Raw genomic sequence first — 23,028 nt, forward strand, 5'->3', positions numbered from 1 at the left:
ACCTACCAGACTCGCCTCACTCTTCAACACCTTCAAACAAGCCCTCAAAACTCTTTCAGATGTGCGCAGCACAGATGTGCTTTTCTTCAGAACTACTTGGGGACACAAGTAGTTCTAAAAGCTGCCAAAAGAGTATTAAAGAGCTATTCAATCTCGCAACCAACTGAGATAACGCAGGAATGACAGAACATACCGAGGACCGGGATGACTCCGTAGTATACAGAACCTTCCCTTTACTAAAGCGTGTATCAAATCTGAAGTGAGTTTCCTCATTTCAGGCTTCCTTTAAAGGGTACATGTGAGGAAAAAAAATCAAAGTTAGATACTTATTTCAGAAGAGTGGAGCCTCTTGATAGTCCAGAGGCTTCCCCATCCTCCTCGACTGCACTGATCCAATAACAGGACCCTCCAAACATATTTTGACAAATGTGTAACAGGCGCTGCTCCCTTGGCACTACCAGTACAGTTGCCGTGCTCTGTCTGTGCATGGCACAGTTACTGGTCTTTCCTGCACCAGGCCCTATGTAACCTAGACTTTTAAGCAGAATCAATGGAACCCATGAAATGCATCACTGAAAAAAACAAATACATGGTTACACAAATAGCGTAACTTGCTTCATACATGCAACACTGTTGCTTGTATAACAGTAAATTGTGTGAATCTGCAAAACAGCTCTGTCTGCACGTTACATTTACTGGCCTTTTTATGCATATACCTCTAGATGGGCTGGAGAATAGTTAGAATAACACTAAAGACAACCCAAAAATTAATATACATCACTGTGTCTGATCACCGTTCCTATTGCTTTTTGAGTAAAGAAAGACTCCGCTTACAGTATGAAAGGAAAGCAGACAAAAAGCCAGGAACTTTCTAAAAATGCATATAAATGAGAAAAACTGCGTATAGACAGATGAGAAAAACTAGAGCTTTTTGAACAGGATAGGTACTGAGAAACATAGGATGCTCGGTTATGATTTGCCATCTGGCACAGAGTACCTGAGTCTGTGCAGGTACTAGTAAGTCTCAAAACTATCTAAGCCCTTCTAGAGTGCAATGTACTTCCCAGTGTCAGAAACCTCTGTGACAGTAGAGGTCATGGCTCCACAAACAGGATATTGATCCAAAACACACAGTTAAAAGCACAGAAGAACAAAATATTTGATTTATCTGAAGTGGCCTTCTGTTCTGTAAGCCGTGATTTGAATCCTACTAAAATCTATAGATAGAACTGAAACATGATGTCTGAAGTAGACAACCTTCAAGCCTTGTGTCAGGTTGGAGCATTGTGCTCAGGAAGAGTGGGCCAAACTATCTGCTGACAGGTACAGAGGTGTCGTTAGCCCTGATTCACCAAACTGCGTTAAAGTGAACCTCTAGACTAAAAATCTACTCAGCAGCACTAAAAAGGCTTGGTGTTTCTTTAACAGCTTTATAGCATCAGAACTTTGTTTTTCTTATCCAAGCCTCATTTTTAGCTGCACAGAAGCTAAGCTCCGCCCCATCAAAGAAAACTGCTCAGGCATTTTTCCCCTGATACTGTGCAAAGCATGATGGGATTTCTGATATTGTTGTTCCCGTTGCCTAGCAACCGGGAGGGGTGATCAGGACACAGGACAGTTGGAACTGTGTCTCATGCTCCCTGTCACCTTCTTTCAACCAAAAAAGATGGCTGCCCTCTAGAGATGGGTCGAACCTCCGATTTTCGGTTCGCAAATCTAGAACGCGAACCTTCGCAAAAAGTTTGGTTTGCGCGAACTTCCGCGAACCGCAATAGACTTCAATGGGAAGGCGAACTTCGAAAATTAGAAAAATTTATGCTGGCCACAAAACTGATGGAAAGATGTTTCAAGGGAGTTTTTGCATGAGGGAGTGGGATACACACCAAAAGTCCCGGGGAAAAATCTGGATTTGACAAACAGCAGCGTTTTAAAGGCAGAAATCACATTGCATGCTAAATTGGAGGCCTAAAGTGCTTTAAAACATATTGCATGTGTATACATCAATCAGGTAGTGTAATTAGTGTACTGCTTCACACTGACAGACCAAACCTACGCACCGCACACAGCTGTTTGTGTAGTGACGGCGGTGCTGGACTGGTGCCCCCTCCCCCCCCCCACCCCCCGAGACACTCATATGGCCGGCGGTCATTGCTTCATTGTAATACGCAAGCCCCTTCACCACGGCAAGGTAACGATCACGAAGGGGTCTTGACACATGTACATGCCTTTTGTTTTGTTGTTGCAGCTGCAGTGCAGTCAGAAAAATTAGGCAGGCATGTACACGCACCAGAAAAATTATTATAGCGGCCGCTGCTAGCAGCCAGGAATCCGCCTGGAGTCCTGGACCCTGTTGGTGGTGGTGGAGAAGGCAGTCAAGCGGCCTGCAGGCAGAGATGCTGTGTGGGGACCGACTTAGTCATGGGGCAGGCAGTCACATGGCGTGCAGGCAGAGATGCTGTGTGTGGGGACTGACTTAGTCTTCGGGTGGGCAGTAGCCCTCCAGGATCCATTCCTCATTCATTTTGCTAAAGGTGAGGTACTGAACACTTTTGTGACCTAGGCAACTTCTCTTCTCAGTGACAATGCCTCCAGCTGCGCTGAGGGTCCTTTCTGACAGGACGCTTGAGGCAGGGCAAGACAGTAGTTGGATGGCAAATTGTGACAGCTCTGGCCACAGGTCAATCCTGCGCATCCAGTAGTCCAAGGGTTCATCGCTGCTCACAGTGTCTATATCCACACTTAAGGCCAGGTAGTCGGCTACCTGCCGGTCGAGGCGTTGGTGGAGGGTGGATCTGGAAGGGCTAAGGCGAGACGTTGTACTAAAGAATGTCTGCATGTCCGACATTACCATGAGATCGCTAGAGTATCCTGTCCTTGCCTGCGTGGACATGGGAAGAGGAGGAGGATTACTGGCAGTGGCACCTTTATTCTGTTGTGCTGTGACATCACCCTTAAATGCATAGTTGCCAGCTTGTTCTGCAAGTGGTGCTGCATTCTTTCTGCCTTCTGGTGATTTGGAAACTTCTCCGCCACTTTGTGCCTATACCGAGGGTCTAGTAGCGTGGCCAGCCAGTACAGCTTATTCCCCTTGAAATTTTTTATACGGGGGTCCCTCAACAGGCTGGACAGCATGAAAGATGCCATCTGCACAAAATAGGATGCAGACGTACTATCCATCTCCTCTTGCTCTTCCTCAGTGATGTCAGCTAAGTTCTCCTCCTCCCCCCCAGCCACAAACAATACCATGGGAAAGTTGAGCAGCACAAGCCCCCTGCAACATCTGTGGTTGTTCTTCCGCCGCCTCCTCCTCCTCCGAAGCAACACCTTCCTCATCATCTGACTCCTCTTCCCCACACGACTCTTCCTCCTCCCCCCCCCCACCCGTGCTGCCGCAGGTGTTGAGGAATCTTCTGATTCTGCTGAGAATTGATCCCACAACTCTTCCTCCTGTTCCTGTTCATGCTCCTCCACAGCTTGATCCACCACTCTACGCACGGCACACTCCAGGAAGAAAGCATATGGGATCAAGTCGCTGATGGCGCCTTCACTGCGACTCACCAGGTTTGTCACCTCCTCAAACGGTCGCATGAGCCTGCAGGCATTTTGCATGAGTATCTAGTACTTCCGCCAGAACATCCCCTCTCCCCAGAGCGTGTCCTTTGACTGTAGTTGTAGAGATACTGTTTGATGGCTTTCTCCTGTTGTAGCAGGCGGTTGAACATCAGGAGCATTGAATTCCAGTGAGTCGGGCTATCACAAATCAAGCGTCTCACCGGCAAGTTGTTTCTCCGTTGATATCGGCAAAGCATGCCAAGGCCATGTAAGACCGCCTGAAATGCCCATACACCTTCCTGGACTGCTTCAGGAAGTTCTGTAAGCCTGGGTACTTAGACAAAAATCTCTGAATTATTAGGTTCAGCACATGTGCCATGCAGGGTACATGTGTCAACTTTCCCAAATTCAAAGTCGAAATGAGATTGCTGCCGTTGTCACACACCACGTTGCCGATCTCCAGTTGCTGCGGGGTCAGCCACTGATTCACCTGTTTGTTAAGAGCAGCCAGGAGAGCTGCTCCAGTGTGACTCTCCGCTTTGAGGCAAGACATGTCTAAGATGGCGTGACACCGTCGTACCTGGCATGCAGCATAGGCCCTGGGGAGCTGGAGCTGTGTAGCTGGAGAGGAGATCACAGCACCAGTAGAGTTGAACTGCCACTCAGCCAAGAAGGAGGAGGACGATGACAGCAAAGAAGATGTAGCAGGAGGAGAGGTGGTGGCAGCAGGCCCGCCTGCAAGCCGTGGAGGTGTCACAACTAGGTCCGCTGCACAGCCACGTACTCCCTGCTTGCCATCGGTCACCAGGTTGACCCAATGGGCTGTGTAAGTAATGTACCTGCCCTGACCGTGCTTGGCAGACCAGGCATCCGTAGTCAGATGGACCCTTGACCCAACACTGTGTGCCAGAGATGACACCATTTGCCTTTCAATGTCATGGTACAGTTTGGGTATCGCCTTTTTTGAGAAATAATTGCAGCCTGGTATCTTCCACTGCGGTGTCCCAATGGCCACAAATTTACAGAAGGCCTCAGAGTCCACCAGCTGGTATGGTAACAGCTGGCAAGCTAACCGTTCCGCCAAGCCAGCTGTCAGACGCCGGGCAAGGGGGTGACTGGCAGACATTGGCTTCTTCCGCTCAAAGATTTCCCTCATGGACACCTAGTTGCTACTGTGTGCAGAGGAGCAAGAACTGCTCAAGGTGAGAGGCGGAGTGGAGGAGGGGGACTGTGACTGTGAAGGTGCAAGATAGAAAGCGGCTGAAGATGATGCACCTGAAGGAGGAAGAGGAGAAGGAGGGCGGCTTTGCTTTTGTGTGCTGCTTTTCCTCTGGTGCTCTTCCCATTGCAGTTTGTGCCTTTTCTCCATGTGCCTTCATAAGGCAGTTGTCCCTACGCGGCTGTTGGCCTTTCCACGGCTCTATTTTTGGCGGCAGAGAGAACAGATGGCATTGCTCTGATATAAGGCAGACACACAAAAAAAATCCAAACCGCTGAGCCCCCCTGGGGTGATGGCACTATGGTGGCATCAGCAGCTGACGTTGAATGGCATGTTGGAGGGCTGTCCATAGGTGGCGATACATGGCGCAGGACACTGCCACCAGCTGTTTCTGAAGACGAGCTCCCCCTGCTTCTTTAAGCAACTCATCTCCTCCTACTCCTCTCTGACTCCCCCTCTGAACTGTCCCCTTGGTCATCTTGTCTCTTAGGATCTCACGTGGCATCCGTATCATCATAATCATCCTCCCCAGCTTCGCTTGCCTCATAACCTCATAAACTGCACCAACAGCTGGTACTTCATCCTCCTCCTCCTCACACGTTACGTCCATAGTGTCACCTAACTCAGACATTTAACTTGCTTAGCGCCTTCATCTTATTGTAACAATAATGTCTGTGAATCAGTTAATTCCCCACCAAATAACTCCTGTGAAGTGTCAAATGCAGTGCATGTTTCTTGGTCTGCCACTTCGAGCCTTAACTTGAACTGAGCCTGTGGTCTTCCATTTCCTCAATATGTTCCTAACTGTAGAAACAGACAGCTGAAATCTCTGAGACAACTTTCTGTATCCTTCCCCTAAACCATGAACCGAGAAAAAATCTTTGTCTTCAGGTCATTTGAGAGTTGTTTTGAGGCCTCTATGTTGCTACACTACAGAGAAAATTAAAAGAGAAGGGAAACTTACAATTGACTTAAATACTCTTTCTTATAATTGGATTCACCTGTGTATTTAGGTCAGGGGTCACTGAGCTTGCCTAGCCAATTTGAGTTCCAATAATTAGTTCTAAAGGTTTTGGAATCAATAAAATGACAATTTTATGCACCTGCTTAATTTTATTTAAACAATTATTGCACACTCTCTGTAAATCCAATAACCTTCATGTCACTTCTCAAATATCACTGTGTGTGTCTCCTACATGATATATTTAACTGACATTTTTATCGTACCAACCAACGATTTATAAAGTAAAATCATGACAATTAGCAAGGTTGCCCACTGTGCCCACTGTGTATATATATATATATATATATATATATATATATATATATATATATATATATATATATATATATATATATATATATATATATACGTACACACACATATATAGTATACAGTATATAAGTATATATACATCTCTCTCTCTCTCTCTCTCTCTCTCTCTCTCTATATATATATATATATATATATATATATTGTGATGGTCAGAGCGTAGTGGTTAGCGCTCTCGCCTTGCTTCGCTGGGTCCCTGGTTCGAATCCCAGCCAGGGCACTATCTGCAAAGAGTTTGTATGTTCTCTCCGTGTCTGCGTGGGTTTCCTCCGGGCACTCCGGTTTCCTCCCACATCCCAAAAACATACAGATAAGTTAATTGGCTCCCCCTAAAAATTGGCCCTAGAATACACTACATAATATAGACATATGGCAATGGTAGGGATTAGATTGTGAGCTCCTTTGAGGGACAGTTAGTAACAAGATATATATATATACACTGTACAGCGCTGCGTAATATGTCGGCGCTATATAAATACTCAATAATAATAATAATATATATATTGTGATGGTCAGAGCAGTCTGTCTGCTTGATTCTGGTCTGGGTTTGGATGGAAAAGTCCTGGATAATGATAGTTGTTGCACATTTGCAACAATGCTTCCCTGTAGATTAGTTTGGGATCCAGGGCTGGCGTGTATTGGGAGAAGGGTGGGCCTGACATGCCACTCCTCCAAGTCCAGGCCTGAGTCTGGCAGGCAGGGGGGTTAATGAACTCACCTGTGGGAATTTGCATAAGTACCTCAATCAGTCAGAATGCAGTGGGCTGTATGTGTAGCAAGCAGGCTCCGGAAAGGCTGTATAGCCGAGAGGGCTGCCAGGCCTGTAGCAGCAGGGAAGCTGCTGATGCAGAAGTGCTGGAGGGGAGTTGGACTCCAGTACTAATAAACCAGGAGAAGCCTGGAAGAGGTGTGTGGCACCAGGACTGCCATTAGGCCCGTGGCAGGGTATCACTAAAAAGCCAGTGTGGCTGCAGAAGGCTGTATATTTTTGTTACAGTTTATGGACATTGTTTGACTGACAATAAAGCTGGATTGTTTTATTTTTACCCTAAGAAGACTCACTGGCTGGCGTGTTCTGATCCTTGATGCTGCTGACGTACTCTACCAATGAGTTAAAACCCCCAGAATATCACAATTGGTGCTCAAATGCGGGCAGAGCAAAAGGAGTTCACATCAGCAGTGAAAGGGTTAAATGTCAGTCTGCAAGAGTAAAGGACATTTTTTTTTTTCCCTTGCTGCACCTTTTATGAAGTTTTTTTTTGCGAGTGGATTAACTTCATAGTACAGTGATGGGTTGCAAGAAAATTTTCCAACTGCTGTCCAACAGAGATGGTTTGAAGACAGCGATAAATGGTTTGAGCATATTATCATGCAAGATTATGAAAATCGGCTAAAAGCTCAAGAAAAAGTTTCTATGAGGAGAATCTTGCAGCAGGTCCACACAGGTGTGTCAGACCAGGAGGTCATTTCTAAGCAGGTCCATGTGTTTGCAAGTTGCTCTGTAAAAGCGACAGAGGAGCCAGCATGGAGGCAGCAGCAGAGGAGTGCAGCCTGTTCAGAGAGATGCACCTGTTTTGAAGGAAGAGGATTGCTGGACTCCAATGCTTGTCAGCGATTGGATGGATGTCGTTACCAGGGGTAACCAACCTGGAAAAAGTGTGGGCTCCATAAGACCGGGAGTGCCAAAGTTGCCGACTGGAAGTGTCGTTACCAAGGGTAATCAACCTGCACTGGATGAGAGTTTGATGTCCAAGAGCTTGGAAGTGCCAAACCAGCGGATTGCAAGGGTTGTTGCCAAGGGTAACCAGTCTGCATCGGATAAGAGGGTGGTGTCCAAAAATCTGGAAAAGCCAAAACAGCGGATACAGAGTGTTGTTTCCAAAGGCCACCAGAGGAAGCTGGATCACCAAAAGCCGGAGCAGCAGGAGGAGCTGTGTGTTTGTTTTCAGCGGGGTCTGGGAACCACAAAATGTTTGATGCATGCAAGTGAGCTTGCACAGTCAAGTTGCTTCAAGTTGTAGGAAAAGCAAAGCCTGGAGAGGAGGGCTTATTCTCCTCGCACCTGAACTGCACGCTGTCGCCAAGAGTAACTGCGACTGGAGCCGGTAAGACTGTTGCATGTAATGTGTGTGCTGGAGTTGTGAAAAGTAATGTACTGTCCGTGACTGTCACTGGTAGCCTCAGTGGTGTGGCTTGTTCTGTGCTACCACCAGTGCCTGGAAGGCGTCGCACTGTCGTGTGGTAAGAATGGCCCAGTATTGGATATAACTGTCATTGCTGGTCAGATGGGTTGCAGAGGTTGGTGTGATCCTTCCTGCAAAGTCTGTGTGTTAAATAGAGCGTTGCTCCCATTGATATGTCCCATCAGTAAAAATGAGCGCACCGCCACTGTTATAGTGCAAACCAAGTTGGGAGAAGTAACCCAGGAACTGGTGAAATGTGATAATGCTGAATCTGTCTTACTGGGGACTGACTGTGTGTTATTCTGGGACTTGTGGTACAACCAGCATGTGGAGGTAAGCTTAAAATCAGAGCCTGTGAATGTTGATAATTTCATATATGGCTTTCATGAGAATTTGAAGCTTCCTAGCACTGAGTTTGAACCAGAGTGGTCAAAGTTGCCAGTTTTGGAAGGGTTAGGCCGCGTTCACATTACAAATGCGTACAGGCACGCACGCGGAACGCAACGCGTACGAACACACGCCATCCGCATTTGTATGCGTTGCGTGGCTGATCCCATCACTGAAAAGTGAATGGGACAGCCACGTGTTTTGGCAAAAAATGAGTGCAGCATGCGTTCCTGGACCGCACAGGTCCGGAACGCATGCAGTGTGAACATCAGACAGTGCACTCTATGCACTGTCTGATGTCGTGCGTGTCGGCCACCTGCACGCATTTCCAAAACGCGGCTGGAAACGTGTGCAGTGTGAACGGGGCCTTAACCTCAGTGCTGGGTGTGCAAAATGTTTTGGGTAACACTGTTGCAACATTGCAGGAAACAAATAGCATGGTTTCTGATCATTGCAAAACTGTCATAGCAGAAGACGGAAAATTTCAAAATGTGTTCAATTTGTCTGCTGTGTGTAGTGAAAGCCCCCTGGTGGTAGAGTGTAACCACAGGTATAGAGGTGCTGTCTGGTTTGGTTCCAGCTGAAAATGAGATTTCTGATTTTAAAGGGAACCTAAACTGAGGATATGGATTTTTCCTTTTAAAATAATACCAGTTGCTTGACTCTCCTGCTGATCCCGTGTCTCTAATACTTTCAGCTACAGCGCCTGAGCAAGCATACAGATCAGGTGCTCTGACTGAATTCAGACTGGATTAGCTGCATGCTTGTTTTAGGTGTGTGATTTAGCCACTAATGCAACTAAAGACATCAGCAGGAGAGTCAGGCAACTGGTATTATTTAAAAGGAAACATCCATATTTCTCTCAGTTTAGGTTCCCTTTAAGGCCTCTTTTCCCAGGAACTGTTTACAGGCAGTGAAATGCCTCTCAAACTCTCAGGCCTGGTGCACACCAAAAACCGCTAGCAGATCCGCAAAATGCTAGCAGATTTTGAAACGCTTTTTCTTATTTTTCTGTAGCGTTTCAGCTAGCATTTTGCGGTTTTGGGAAGCGTTTTTGGTATAGTAGATTTCATGTATTGTTACAGTAAAGCTGTTACTGAACAGCTACTGTAACAAAAACCGCCTGGCAAACCGCTCTGAAGTACCGTTTTTCAGAGCGGTTTGCGTTTTTCCTATACTTAACATTGAGGCAGAAACGCATCCGCAATCCAAAATCTGCAGCAGCCCGGGAGTATGCGTTTCTGCAAAACTCCTCCCGCTCTGGTGTGCACCAGCCCATTGAAATACATTACCCTAGCGGATCCGCACCCGCAAGCGGATCTCAAACCGAAGCAGAACCGCTCTGGTGTGCACTAGGCCTCAGAACTGCTTGCTGCTACCTGGTAACTATTTGCTGCTGCCTGCTATCTGCTCACTGCTGCCTGGTAACTGCTTGCTGAGCACACCGCTCAACAGTTCGTGGAAAAGAGGCCTAAGTCTCTGAGAAGCAATGGACCAACATGACAGGGAAAGTTCCACTGCTGAATATTTGCGTGAATTAGATTCTGGTGTGAATTGTTCCACTGCTGTCTATCAGGAATTGTGTTTTCCCACTGATATTCCTGTAACTGCTGTGAAAGGTTCTTCTGATGGAGAGATGGCATCAGACAGTCAGGTTTTCACAAATTAACCCTATCCCTTCAGACAGTGTGTGCAACCAAAATGCAAAATGCAAATCTAATTGAAGTCCAGTGTGAAAACTTATCCGCAGCTTGTTTCGAATGTACTAAATTCACAATCACCAGTAAAGTGCCAGTTAGTCAGGAAAAATGTTCATCTGATGTTAACCCTGTCTTTGCTGTTATCATTTGCAAGCAAAATTCTGAGGTAAATGATGACCATAATGCAAAAATATGCGAGGTGGATTTCAGTCACTTAAAGGCTGCACAGTTGGTGGGAAAAGTTCCCGTTAACACCAGTATAAAATTAGAACAAAATGGTGGGTGTCCTGAGAGTAGTTTTACAGGACAACCGAATGCAAAAGAGGCAGAAAATGTGGATGCTGTCCCTTTTAATTGCCAGGTCAGAAGGTGTGCAAGTTGAGATGTTTGCCCTGGGAGTAATTATGTGTACTGTAAGTACATTATGGATACCGATCCCAAACATTCTGATACTGTCCCCATTAGTGTGGTGAATTCAGCAGATGGGAACTGTAAGGAAAAACCTGTACAGGACGCGTTATTGGCAGCTTTGGTAGATAAGAGTTTTTTTCATCTGCGTTCTAAGTCAAATAATGCAAATGATAATAATGCCAATTATGCAAATGATAATGCTCAATCAGTTAGTATTTAAAATGGGTATGAAAGTGTTGTCCATGTTGGTCAATGTGATGCACCAGGAAATGTATTCAGCGATATGGTTAATTCATGATTCAGGGCTGAGGTTGAAAGCCAAATGGAAATCAATTCTTGTGCAAATGTATTTGAAATGTCTCATGCAGATTCCATGGTAGTGTATGAAATGCAGATAGGAGAAAACTTGTTTGAGGAAAAAAATAACAAATGAAGAATGTGAAATTTGATGCAACCAGTATGTTCAATTCAGGTTCTGAGATGGTCAGTGATAACGAAGAATGTAAATGTATACCTGTGCCAAGGGAGGGTGACATTGCACCCTGTGTGGTGATGTCAAACCAGCTAGATGGATTGTCAGGGGCCGGTACAGTTAGCAAGTGCTGATGGCAAGCGCTTACTGGAAAAAAACAGCAGCACCCCAAGAGTCAGGAGTAGATAAAACTGATGCCAAGGGAGGAAAAAAAAAGATGGAATTACTCCAGTGGTACCAGTTTGCATGCAAGCGAGGTAAACTGGGAACTGTTAAAAAGTGTCTGTTTTGAAGAAGTTCTGTTTAGACAGCTGGTGGAGACAGGTAGTTCTCCAGCTGTAGAAGGGGAACTTCGCCACAAAATGTTATTGAAAAGTTGTTCTCCAAAGATACAGGAAAGTGGCTACTTTAAAAGAAGTCGTGCTTAGACAGCTGAGGAAGAACAGGGACTTCGCCACGAAGTGTCTTGTCCCGCCAGAGATCATCGCTCAGGTGTTGATCTGAGGGGGGGGGGGGGGGGGAGGGATGATATGTGATGGTCAAAGCAGATGTCTGCTTGATTCTGGTCTGGTTTTGGATGGAAAAGTCCTGGATAATGATAGTTGTTGCACATTTGCAACGCTTCCCTGTAGATTCATTTGGGATCCAGGGCTGGTGTGTATTGGGAGAAGGGTAGGCCTTACACGCCACTCCTCAGAGTCCAGGCCTGAGTTTGGCAGGTGGAGGGTTATTGAACTCACCTGTGGGAATTTGCATAAGTACCTGCATCAGTCAGTATGCAGTGGGCTGTATGTGGAGCAAGCAGGCTGCCAGGCCTGTAGCAGCAGGGAAGCTGCTGATGCAGAAGTGCTGGAGGGGAGTTGGACTCCAGTACTGACAAACCAGGAGAAGCCTGGAAAAGGTGTGTGGCACCAGGACTGCCATTAGGCCCATGGCAGGGTGTCACTAAAAAGCCAGTGTGACTGCAGAAGGCTGTATATTTTTGTTTGACGGTTTTATTTTTACCCTAAAGACTCACTGGCTGGTGTGTTGTGACCCTTGATGCTGCTGACCTACTCTACCAATTAGTTAAAACCCCCAGAATAACATGCATGCATGCATACATGCATACATACTGCATTTTTCTATGTTTTCCTTCTCACTGTGAAAAAATTAATTTGTCCCGGCCCCGATAACATCAACTGCTGCTCCGCCACACTGATTTGCTGCCGGGTCCCCCGGAACAAGAGTGGGGATATGGGGATCCCGGCAGCCAGAATAGCCGCAGACAGATGCAGGCAGCTGGGGAGGGAGGCCGCAGTGCCTATCGCGCGTGGGACTCCAAAACACCATGCAAATGAGGGAATACTCTACCCCGATCTGAGCTCGGGCTTAACGCTCGCAGCTACTTTTTCCTACCCTAAGCTCAGGTGCAGGTTACCGCGAGGGAGGTTAAAGGAGTACTGTAACCTGCGAAAAAAAGAGTTCAACTTACCTGGGGCTTCTATCGCCACTCCCCCAGCCTCCGCAGACATCCCGCGCCAGGACAAAATGATCCTCTGGTTCCTGCCACGGCTTGCTTCCGGGTTTTTGCGACTTTATTGTCGCAAACAACTCGCATCCTCGATCCCGCTGACGTCGTTGGGAGTTCCCTGCGCAGGCAAAGTGCGCGTACTGCGCCTGCGCAGGGAACTCCTGCCAATGTCAGCGGGAGGATGTGTGCGGCCAAGGCCACACAGGCGCAGTTGTTTGCAACATTAACCACTTCGCGTCCCTGGAGTTTTCCCCCTAAAAACCAGATCAATTTTCTACATTTCACACTCCTCCCATTCATTAGCCAATAACATTATCACTCCTTGTCACACATAAATGATCTATACCTTGTTTTTTTTTCGCCACCAATTAGGCTTTCTTTGGGTTGTACTTTTTGCAAAGAATTTAATTTTGTATGAATTTTAAAGGTAATAAGGGATAAAAAATGAAAAAAGTAAAAATTTTGGTTTTCAGCCATTATAGTTTAAAAATAAGTGCTATTGTAGACTAAGGGCTTGTTTCCACTGTTGCGACGCGATTTCGGCCGCATTCCGACGCTTGTAAAAACGCATGCGGATGCGTTTCCACATGCGTTTTTACCCGCGATTTCGCCTGCGATTTCGCATGGCAGGGTGCCATGCGAAATTAACCATGACACTGCCAGGGCTAAATAAAATTGAAAAAGGTGCGAAATCGCACGCGAAATCGCGGGTAAAAACGCATGTAACAAACGCATGCGTTTTTACTATTAAATACATTAGCGGCGATTCGCACGGATTCCCGACGCAGGCGAAATCGTTGGCTCTTTTGTGCGTTTTTTTCACGCTGAAAAAAACGCACCTCAACAACGCTACAGTGGAAACAGGCCCATCCACTTGTATTACATGTGCGGATCTGCATGCGTTGGACGCATGCAGATTCGCGATAGTGGAAACGAGCCCTGAATTTGACATTTGCTTTGCCCATTTGTCCTGGTTATTACAGTACTTAAAGTATGATCCTAGTACAATGCAGGGCAACAATATATTATTTCCATTTTGTGTCTTTGGATTTTTCTTTAATCATTGTGGGACTTTTTAATCCTCCACCCCCTCCCTAGATAGCCAGATGTGCTCCTTTATATCCCCCCCCCCTCCCCCATAGTTGGCCAGATGTGCCTTTGTACCCCTCCCTAGCCCCAGATGTGCCTCTGTAACCCCCTCCCCCTACCCCACCACACGTGCTTGTTACTTCATAGCCAGATGCCAACTGTGTGCCCTTTAATTTGTGTCCCCCATGGATTGCCAGGTGTTGGCCTTTTTCAGACTACCTTCTCACCCCTAAATGCCAGGTGTCCCCCCCCCCCCCCCCCCTGCAGAGTTGGACTCAGGGAAGCATTACTAGTAACAATCCTTTCACCTGACCTTGTACCACCGGCGATCGCGATCTCCTCCCTGCACTACCGCTGTCAGCCTCACTATGCTGAGCGCATCGGGTCCCTGCTTGATGATGTCATCAAGCCGGGACCCAATACATTCAGCATAGTGAGGCTGACAACGGGACTGCAGGGAAAGGATTGTGATCACTGCAGGAACAAGGTCGGGTAAAGATTGTTACATTGTAATGCTGCCTGGTTACAGCATAGATGGGGAGGGGGGTTATTACAGAGGATCGGGTGGGGGGGATCGGAACCCTGGGAAGGGATGCTGGTATAGTGTAGTTAGGGGGCGGAGGGTTAATGAGCCCAGGAGCGTGCTAGAACGCCCGCTATGCTCATTAAATGACAGCAACTTATATTCACGTCGGGTGGCTTTCAGGAGCCACTTGCAACAACGTGTATATACTGTATGCAGGATGTACAGTGGCTAAAGTCGCAAAAACGTAAAACACGGCGGGGACCAGAGGATCATTTTGTCCCTGCACATGTCTCGCCGGTAGAAGCCTCTGGTAGGCCTCTTGCACACTGCAAGTGATTCCGATTCAGATTCCGCTTTTTAATCAGTTTTTACATCCGAATCAGATTCTGATTTGCAGTTTGCTCCCTGCACACTGCAAATCGGAATCTGAATCTGATGTAAAAACAGATTAAAAAGCGGAATCTGAATCGCGTGCAGTGTGCAAGAGGCCGTGTGTTGAACCTTTTTTTTTTTTTTTTCACAGGTTACAGTACTCTGTTAAGGTTCCCTTTAAATTTGAATTCTAACCCCCAATACGAATTCTTGTTAAATAAGGAATAAATAATAAATGGTGCCAAAAGTTATGTTGCAGAAATTTGTAAATTCTTTTTTTCATGGAGGGGCACTAGAAAATGAATCCTCATTTGTAATAATAGTTTTGTGATTGCAGTTGCGTGCAACATCCTCTGCTAGCCACATTACTGTTTTCTACACAATCATTACTCCAAGTGTAGCCACTATGTTCTTTTTAGCCATTTTGTCATGTCTGTAGTAACATTATTATTTTCTGAAGCAGCATTTACCTATGTGTAGCTACATTACACTCTTATTAGCCACTGTCCCTGATTACCAACCTAATCACCCAGACTCCCCACATAACCTTTAGAGGCGAATACTATACAAGTACAAATTACAGGGGGTAGGTTATGCAGCAATGTGTAGTTAGCAAAGAAAGCAAGAGAACATTTCCAATTTCTACCAATGCCAATAACGCAAATTTCCAATTTTTGGTCAGTTTTTTTTTTTTCATTCTCTGATTGGCCAAATGCTACAGAGTTAGCTCTGAAGAATTGTACCAATTAGAGAATGCAGAATTTTACAGCGGTAATCAGAATACCACAGAAATTTTAGGCCAATCAGAAGACTCAGGAATACTAGCTAGTATCCAAGTCTTGTAATTGGTCTAATATTACTGTGGTAATCCAATTTTCATATTAAAATTCTGCGTTCTCTGATTGGTCCAATGCTTCTGAGTTCTGTGTTTGGGCTTAAAATAAGTTGCTGTAAATATTTCCACAAAAATCCAATTTCTGATCGGAAATACCGATTTCCGAACGGAAATGAGGAAATTTTAATTCCGTGGAATCCGAATAAGTATCCCTAGTTGATGGCACCACCTGACTGCTTCACCTATATTCATTTCTGTAGTGTAAAAAATACCCATCAAGGAAGCTAAAAGGTAAAAATAACTATTTTGTGTCTGTAGCTCGTTACCCAAGAAAATAAACTCTGCAGGTAAGGTCATTTTCAGAATTTATAAAGGGTAAAATGGCAGGCCCATAAAACGGAGACAGAAAATTCTGCAACTTTGATCAGTAAGGTGAGATGCCCCTGCTGCCCAGCCTACATTTCATTCTTCCCCCTGAAAATGAGGTGTGGCCCAGAGGCAGTACAATGCCTGCACAGCTGAAAGATGGCTGTTGTGTGAGGAGGAGCCATGTGGTCTACCTAAAGTATTTATTCAGTTTTGTGTGAAACAGGTAATTTGGGCTGCATCGGTAGCCATTATTCTGTGGGTCCCAATGCTTTTAGGAAGGTTTAGTGTTAAGGTGGCCACTAATGATCTATATTTTTTCATCCAATTTTACCAAATCTATGTTGTATAAAATCAAGTGAATATATTGAATGTTTATTTTAGGTAGTCCCTTATATTGCATAGAATTGGTCAGATTGGATGAAAAAGATTGGATCATTAGTGGCCACCATTAGAGTATAGGGTCGAGGGAGGTTACAGGTAATGTTTAGAGTGAGGATGTTAGGGTTAGGTGTTTAGGAAGGAGTTCGAAATGGCAGGATTACAGTTAGGCATCAGGAAGATATTATCTTTAGCTTAAGGAGTTACAATGGGGAGGAGCTTAAGGTTAGGGGTTTATAATTTAGATGACATTTGTTAAGGGATAGCAGATTGACAGGAAACAGCGCTGATGACTTTGATGAAACTACCACCACAATACCAGCAGCAACAGTAGAATATCAGTAACAGTACGTCACCACCAATATTCTAATTATGGTAATTCGCATCAGTCGATCAAATTAACAAATGCCTTTAAGCATAGATCTCCAGCAAATTATGTACTGTATTTTACACCACTGCCATCACTCATAATTTCATGGTTCCTTTATTTGAGGCTACAGTATAAGGACTATAACTTTCTGGGCTTATTAAAAGTTAAAATACCTAAAAATGGTAAAAATGAAAAAGCTACAATTTACATTACAACTAATATTAACACAGCTTCTAAACAAAAAGTTTTTTTCCTCACTGCCCAAGCTAAGATCCACCCATATCTGAACACAGCTAATGACATTCTGCTAAGCTCCAACATTTTCTTCACCCTCAGGAAACATGGTATTATGGATAAATAATTCCCATGGCGGATATCTCTGCTTCAGTACAGCTATGTGATTGAACCCTTACGTACATTTTGTACATTTATTTGAAGCTTATGTTCCTTTAAGGTGAATGAAATGATGCATAGTGCATGCTTATCCAGACATGTTACCAAATATAGTAAGGAATTATAGCAGCTGTTCCATTTTGACTAAATCTGGAATCCTGCTACAACTTGCATTTATGTACGTATCTGAGATACAGATAACATTTACTGACATTAGAAACAAGGGATGTGTTAGATATTTACTTTTAAAGCTATCGCATACATGGGCTGACATTGCCTGATCCAGTATTTTTTGAGGGTTTTGAAGACAGTCTTATATATGTAACGCTACATACACATCACCAGAAACAATCGTGTGAAAGATCGTTCCACAATCAAATAACAGCAAATATTAAATGTTTTATGACAGGCAGCAGATCGCACATGAAATTTCAAAAGGCCGTCAACTAATAGGATCATTAAAGGATGCAGGATCAAGGCGAAGTACCATAGACTTCACAGACACATCGTTTAATAATTGTTCATAGCTCTGTACACATTGCTGACTATGAACGATTATCTTATGAAGTGATCCGTCAGTCGTTTAAAATGCCCAAGCATCATCACAGATTGTTCATTTATCCCATTGTTTGTCTCTTTAATTTTCTAACAACATCTGACCAATGTGTCTATCATTGCTCATTTCAAACAATTTTTCCTCATGTAACACTCACTGATGATGGGCTGTGTATCAGGGAAGGAGAAGATCAAGCAAATAGGATTGCAATCACTGATTTGTCCTCCTTATAAGCTGACATGACTCCATACAGCTCTTTCCTCTACTCTCTACTTAAACAATATGAACACTCAGCTGAAAAGACTGTTTCTACTCATACTGCAAGAACCACGGCAAAGCCCTGAGAGTGGGCAGATTATTGATGCCTGGCTGTCTGACCACTTTCTGCTGTTACCTGAAAATTAATACTTAACATCTCAAAGTAACACTGCTTGCTTCCCCAGTAAAATATTACGTAATACATGTACAAGTGCCCACGCTTACACAATGCTCATTGCTCACTACATTTTGAATACAGTAGGAAGCTAGCCTTGAAAAACTTACTAGGGATTCCTTTGTTTAGTGTGCTCACAATTTTTAACATTATGCAGCATTTGTAACGTGAATAAAAAAGAACAAAGAAACTCATCCAAGCAATTATGTTAATGAGTAAAACCAAAAGTGAAGGTGATTTTGTAACACACATTCTTCAGCCACAACATTAAAACTAATGACAGAAGTGAATTATGCAGATTATCTCATTACAATGGCATCTGTCAAGGGGTTGTATATGTTAGGCAGCAAGAGATGCAGAAGCAGGAAAAATAGACGAGCCTGAGGCTCTCAGTTTTACAAAAGCTAAATGTTAATGGATAGAGGATTGGGTCAGAAAATTTGCAAAACAGCAGGTTGTGGGGTTATTACCTAAGGAAAGACAACCAGTCAAATGGGTGCCATAGGGAGTGAATGCTAGCAAATATGGTCCACTCCCACCAAAGAGTTTACTGTAGTACAAATTACTGAAACCCTTATTATTGGCCAATGTATCATAACACTGGTACATCACATCATTCTAGAAATAGTAATGCAAATCTAGAGAGCAATCAGGATACCCGTGTTGGCCCCTATCAATCTCTGAAAGCACCTACAATGGACACGTGAACTCCAGAACTGGACCATGGAGCAATGGAAAAGGGTGGTATTGTCTGTCAGATCACATTTTGGCTTGCATCAAAATTCACCAGATCAAACTAACAAATAAAAAAGGTTGATCTATGAAGGCCCCACCTGTCAGCTAACAGGACTTAGAGGATCTGTTGCTAATGCTCTAGGTTTCCAGTACTGCAGGACATCTTCTGAGGTGCCTTGATGGGTCAGAGATGTGCACTGGCAGCAGAACATTTTGTACACAATATAAGCCAGAATGTTTTGGATGATCAATGTTACATGTACAGTAATTGCAATACCCATATTCCATTAAAAGTACAATTTTTAATGTGTAAAATGCAATACATGGTTTACTAAATTGAAGACACAGTGATATTAGGCAATTAAAGTAAGTATTTTACCTTATGCTTGGCTGTCTGTTGTCCATTTTGATGCAGAGCCTGAATTTATAAAGTATCCTACATTTTTTAGAGAGTCTGGTATGAAGAAATAATCCTTTGGAAAATTCTTATTGCATTCCTGTTGTTTCCTTCTTGCAGTATTTGCTCCAACTGCTGTTTAAAAATGGATGCCCTGTATTTGTATGTGAAAATCACTTTCACTTTTAAATCTGCAGCAAACACAGCATGTACAGTACCTTCTAGAAACTGATCTTCCCATATAGTGTGCTAATGAAAATGCCCCATTCCAAGTACAGCTTTAAATACAAAATACACATATATATCATAGAAAAGAATATATCTTAGGAAATATTTTTTTTCTAATGCATATGTATTTGCACTTTTTGTAACCATATAAAACCATTATCATTTTTATCTTCATGCATTTGCAGTTTTCCTCTCCCTTTTTTTTTTCAAAGTGCAGAATGTTGCTTTTTTAATATACAATACAATACAATAACATTTGTAAAGCGCTTTTCTCCCATAGGACTCAAAGCGCATAGTTGTGTCTCAGATTAATACAGGGTTGCAGGCTGGGTTGTGTTACAGAGGAGATAGTCAGATGTTCATGAATGCCAGACTAAACAGGTAGGTTTTCAGTTTAGACTTAAAGGAGTACTATCGATTGAAACGACTTTTTTTTTTTTAATACTCTATATTAGTGTACACAATACCACTAGTGCTAGGGGCACTTTATTTATTCACCCAGGTCTCTCTCTCACTATCCCTGCTTAAAAATTTTTTTCTCACACAGCTCATAGTAGTTTGGGTCACCCTGAGCTGCTTGGTTACTCTGTCACACAGCTCACAAATATATTTTACTGTGTCACTCACAGCATGCAGCAGACATGAGGAGAAATAGGCTGATCTGAGGTGGTAACAGTTAACTAAATGAGCTGGAATATTGCTGGAATATAACTAGCTATACCACGAGTCTGTGTTTACACTCAGACTGGCTGGCTGCTTGAGGAGATTCACTCCAGGCTGCATCCACTTTACAAGCTGCTGAGAGGGGCAGACCACTGTCTACAATTAGCATTATTAGTATCTTTATCAGTAAAGAGAAGCAAAGATAATAAACACACATTGCTAGAATCTTTAACCCCTTACCACCATATCAACAAGATTCTTTCAGCAAGGTGATAATTAAACTATAAACTGAGGAGTTGATAGCATCTCCCCTTTGCAGAGACATGGTCTAGCCCTCTGGGAGCTCAGTATTAGATACATTTTGTATCCAACACTGACGCCAAAACTGATGGAGGATTTTACAGCTGAGAGGAACAGCTGTGTGTGGAATCAAATTGCTCCTAGTACTTGCCCTAATGTGTGCTACAACATACAGCATTTAAAAATAAATGCATACATCGATAGTATTCCTTTAAATGCTTCCAGGGATGGAGCTGTCCTGATTGGGTGTGGCAGGGAGTTCCAAAGTGTAGGGGCAGCATGACAAAAGCCTCTGTCTCCAAAGGTTTTGAGGTGGACTCTGGGGGTGACCATGGTGTTGCGTCCTTTTGATCTAAGATTGTGGGGGGTGTGATGCAGTTGCAACAAGTCCTTCAGGTATCCAGGGCACAGATTGTGCAAGGATTTGAATGTCAGTAAGCCAATCTTAAACGGAATTCTCCATTTTATCGGTAGCCAGTGGAGTGAGCTCAGGGTTGGTGTTATGTGGCAATGGCGGGGTTGGCTCGTTAACAGCCTTGCGCAACATTCTGTACTAATTGCAGGCGGCGTAAGTCTGTCTTATGCAGGCCTGTGTAGAGGGCATTGCAGTAGTCTAACCTTGATGTGACAAAGGCATGGACTAGGGTTGGAAGATCCTCTGAAGGAATTAGGTGTTTAATCTTTGCAATATTCCTTAGATGAAAGAAGGAATGTTTCACAACAGCTGAGATTTGATTCCTGAAGCTTAATTTCCTATCAATCAGTACTCCCAGGCTGCGCACACAGTCTGAGTTTTTCAGGTCTGAGCTCCCTATCCTTAGCGGTGTTGGTTGAGACTGGGGCTGCTTTGCTGTTGAGAGCTGGCCCTCGATAACAAGAACCTCAGTTTTGTCAGCATTGTTTTAGCCAATTAATATTCATCCACTCCTGAAGCTCAGCTAAGCATGAGTTTATTTGTGGAGTAGGGTTTGTGATGCCATGTTTGAATGACAAATATAGCTGGGTGTCATCAGCATAGCAATGATATGTCAGGCCATGTTTTTGTATGATTTCTCCAAGTGGCAGCATGTATATGGTGAAAAGTAAAGGGGCTAATATTGCGCCCTGAGGTACACTGTATTTTAGTGGTACAGGGTTGGAGAGGAAGGGCCCTAAGGCTACCCTTTGTGGTCTGCCAGCCAGGAAGGAGTTGAACCACTGGAGAACAATGCCATCTATGCCACAGTACTCTTGTAGCCTGTTGAGCAAGATTTCATGATCGACTGTGTCAAAAGCCGCTGAGAGGTCGAGCAAAATCAGGATGGAACATTGCCCCTTGTCTCTTGCAATGAGCAGATCATTGCAAATCTGGGTGAGGGCTGTTTCACAGCTGTGATATTTCCTGAAGCCAGATTGAAGAGGGTCAAGGATGTTGTTTCTGGAGAGCCTGTCTTCAAGTTGGAGGTAGACAGCCTTTTCAATAACTTTTCCCAGAAAGGGGAGGTTAGAGACAGGTCTGTAGCTGTTTAGAGCATCTGGGTCTAAGGATGGTTTCTTGAGTAGTGGCCTGACGATTGCTTCTTTCAGAGTAGAGGGCAACCACCCTTCTTGTAAGGAACCGTTGACTATTTTGTGGAATGCCGGTGTAAATAGTTCAGGGCATTTCAACATGAACTTAGTGGGGCCAGGGTCCAGATCGCAGGTAGTCTGGCGAAGGTTTGAGAGGCTGTCCAAGATGTCTTTTTCAGTGATTATTTTAAAATCAGACCATGGTGGTAGGCTATTTTTGCACCTGTTATATGGCTCTGCATGGGTTTCTTGGGCTGTGAATTGAATGGCAGATCGTATGGAGGAGACTTTGTCTGAGAAGTGGGCAAATTTTTCGCACAGTTCCTGTGAAGGTCTGATGCTGGATTTCCTGCAAGATGGATTGCAGAGACTGTCAACCGTGTGGAATAGTTGGGCAGGTCTGTTGGCTGCATTTGCAATTTCGTGAGACAGGAATAAGGACTTCTTTTTGCTAATCGCCGTTTGTTATTTTTTTCAGGTGAGCAGTTAGGGAAAGTTTGTCATTAGGGGACTGGTGTTTGCGCCACCTTCGTTCCAGTCTGCGTCCCTGTTTCTTTAGTTCCTTTATAGAGTTGTCAAACCAGCGAGCGTGATGTAATGGTGCGGAACGTTTTATCTTTAATGGAGCTATGGCGTAAAACATCGTAAGACATCGTGGTTATATTCAAGGACCATGGGTTCACGGCCTAAGTTGTGATCTGTCAGTCCGCCTAGATTGAGGCTGTTCTGCAGGTGTTGGGGTGTCAAACCTTTCAAGGAACTATATTTTATTAGTTCTTTCACTTGGTGTTTTGTAGCCGGTGCTGTAAAGGAGAAGTGGACAGTGTGGTGGTCTGACCAAACTACTGGATCAATTTCCACATTGGATATTAGGAGTTCTGAATGGAAAATGAGGTCCAGAGTGTGTCCTTTTTTTGTGGGTAGGGAGGTTGATGGCTTGAGAGAAGCCCAGTTCATTCATGGAGAGCAGTAGCTCAGTTCCAAATTGGGAAGAGTGTGTATCGACCCATGCGTTAAAGTCTCCCAGAATTATCCACCTAGGGTGTTTCAGTGTTATGCAAGATAC

At 44.3% G+C, this 23,028-nt stretch overlaps 1 long non-coding RNA gene across 2 annotated transcripts in view; it reads right to left on the reverse strand.

Annotated features, from left to right (window-relative positions):
* LOC137564088 (uncharacterized) overlaps nt 1–19,358 on the reverse strand; it is a 274,411-nt gene extending 255,053 nt beyond the window's left edge. For both annotated transcript variants that reach the window (XR_011030511.1, XR_011030512.1), the window contains exon 1: nt 19,206–19,358. This is a non-coding gene — a long non-coding RNA (uncharacterized lncRNA). The remainder of the gene's footprint in view (nt 1–19,205) is intronic.
* Nucleotides 19,359–23,028: the final 3,670 nt, after the last annotated feature.

Source organism: Hyperolius riggenbachi, chromosome 3 (genome assembly GCF_040937935.1).
Source record: "Hyperolius riggenbachi isolate aHypRig1 chromosome 3, aHypRig1.pri, whole genome shotgun sequence".
Classification (NCBI taxonomy): Eukaryota; Metazoa; Chordata; class Amphibia; order Anura; family Hyperoliidae; genus Hyperolius; species Hyperolius riggenbachi.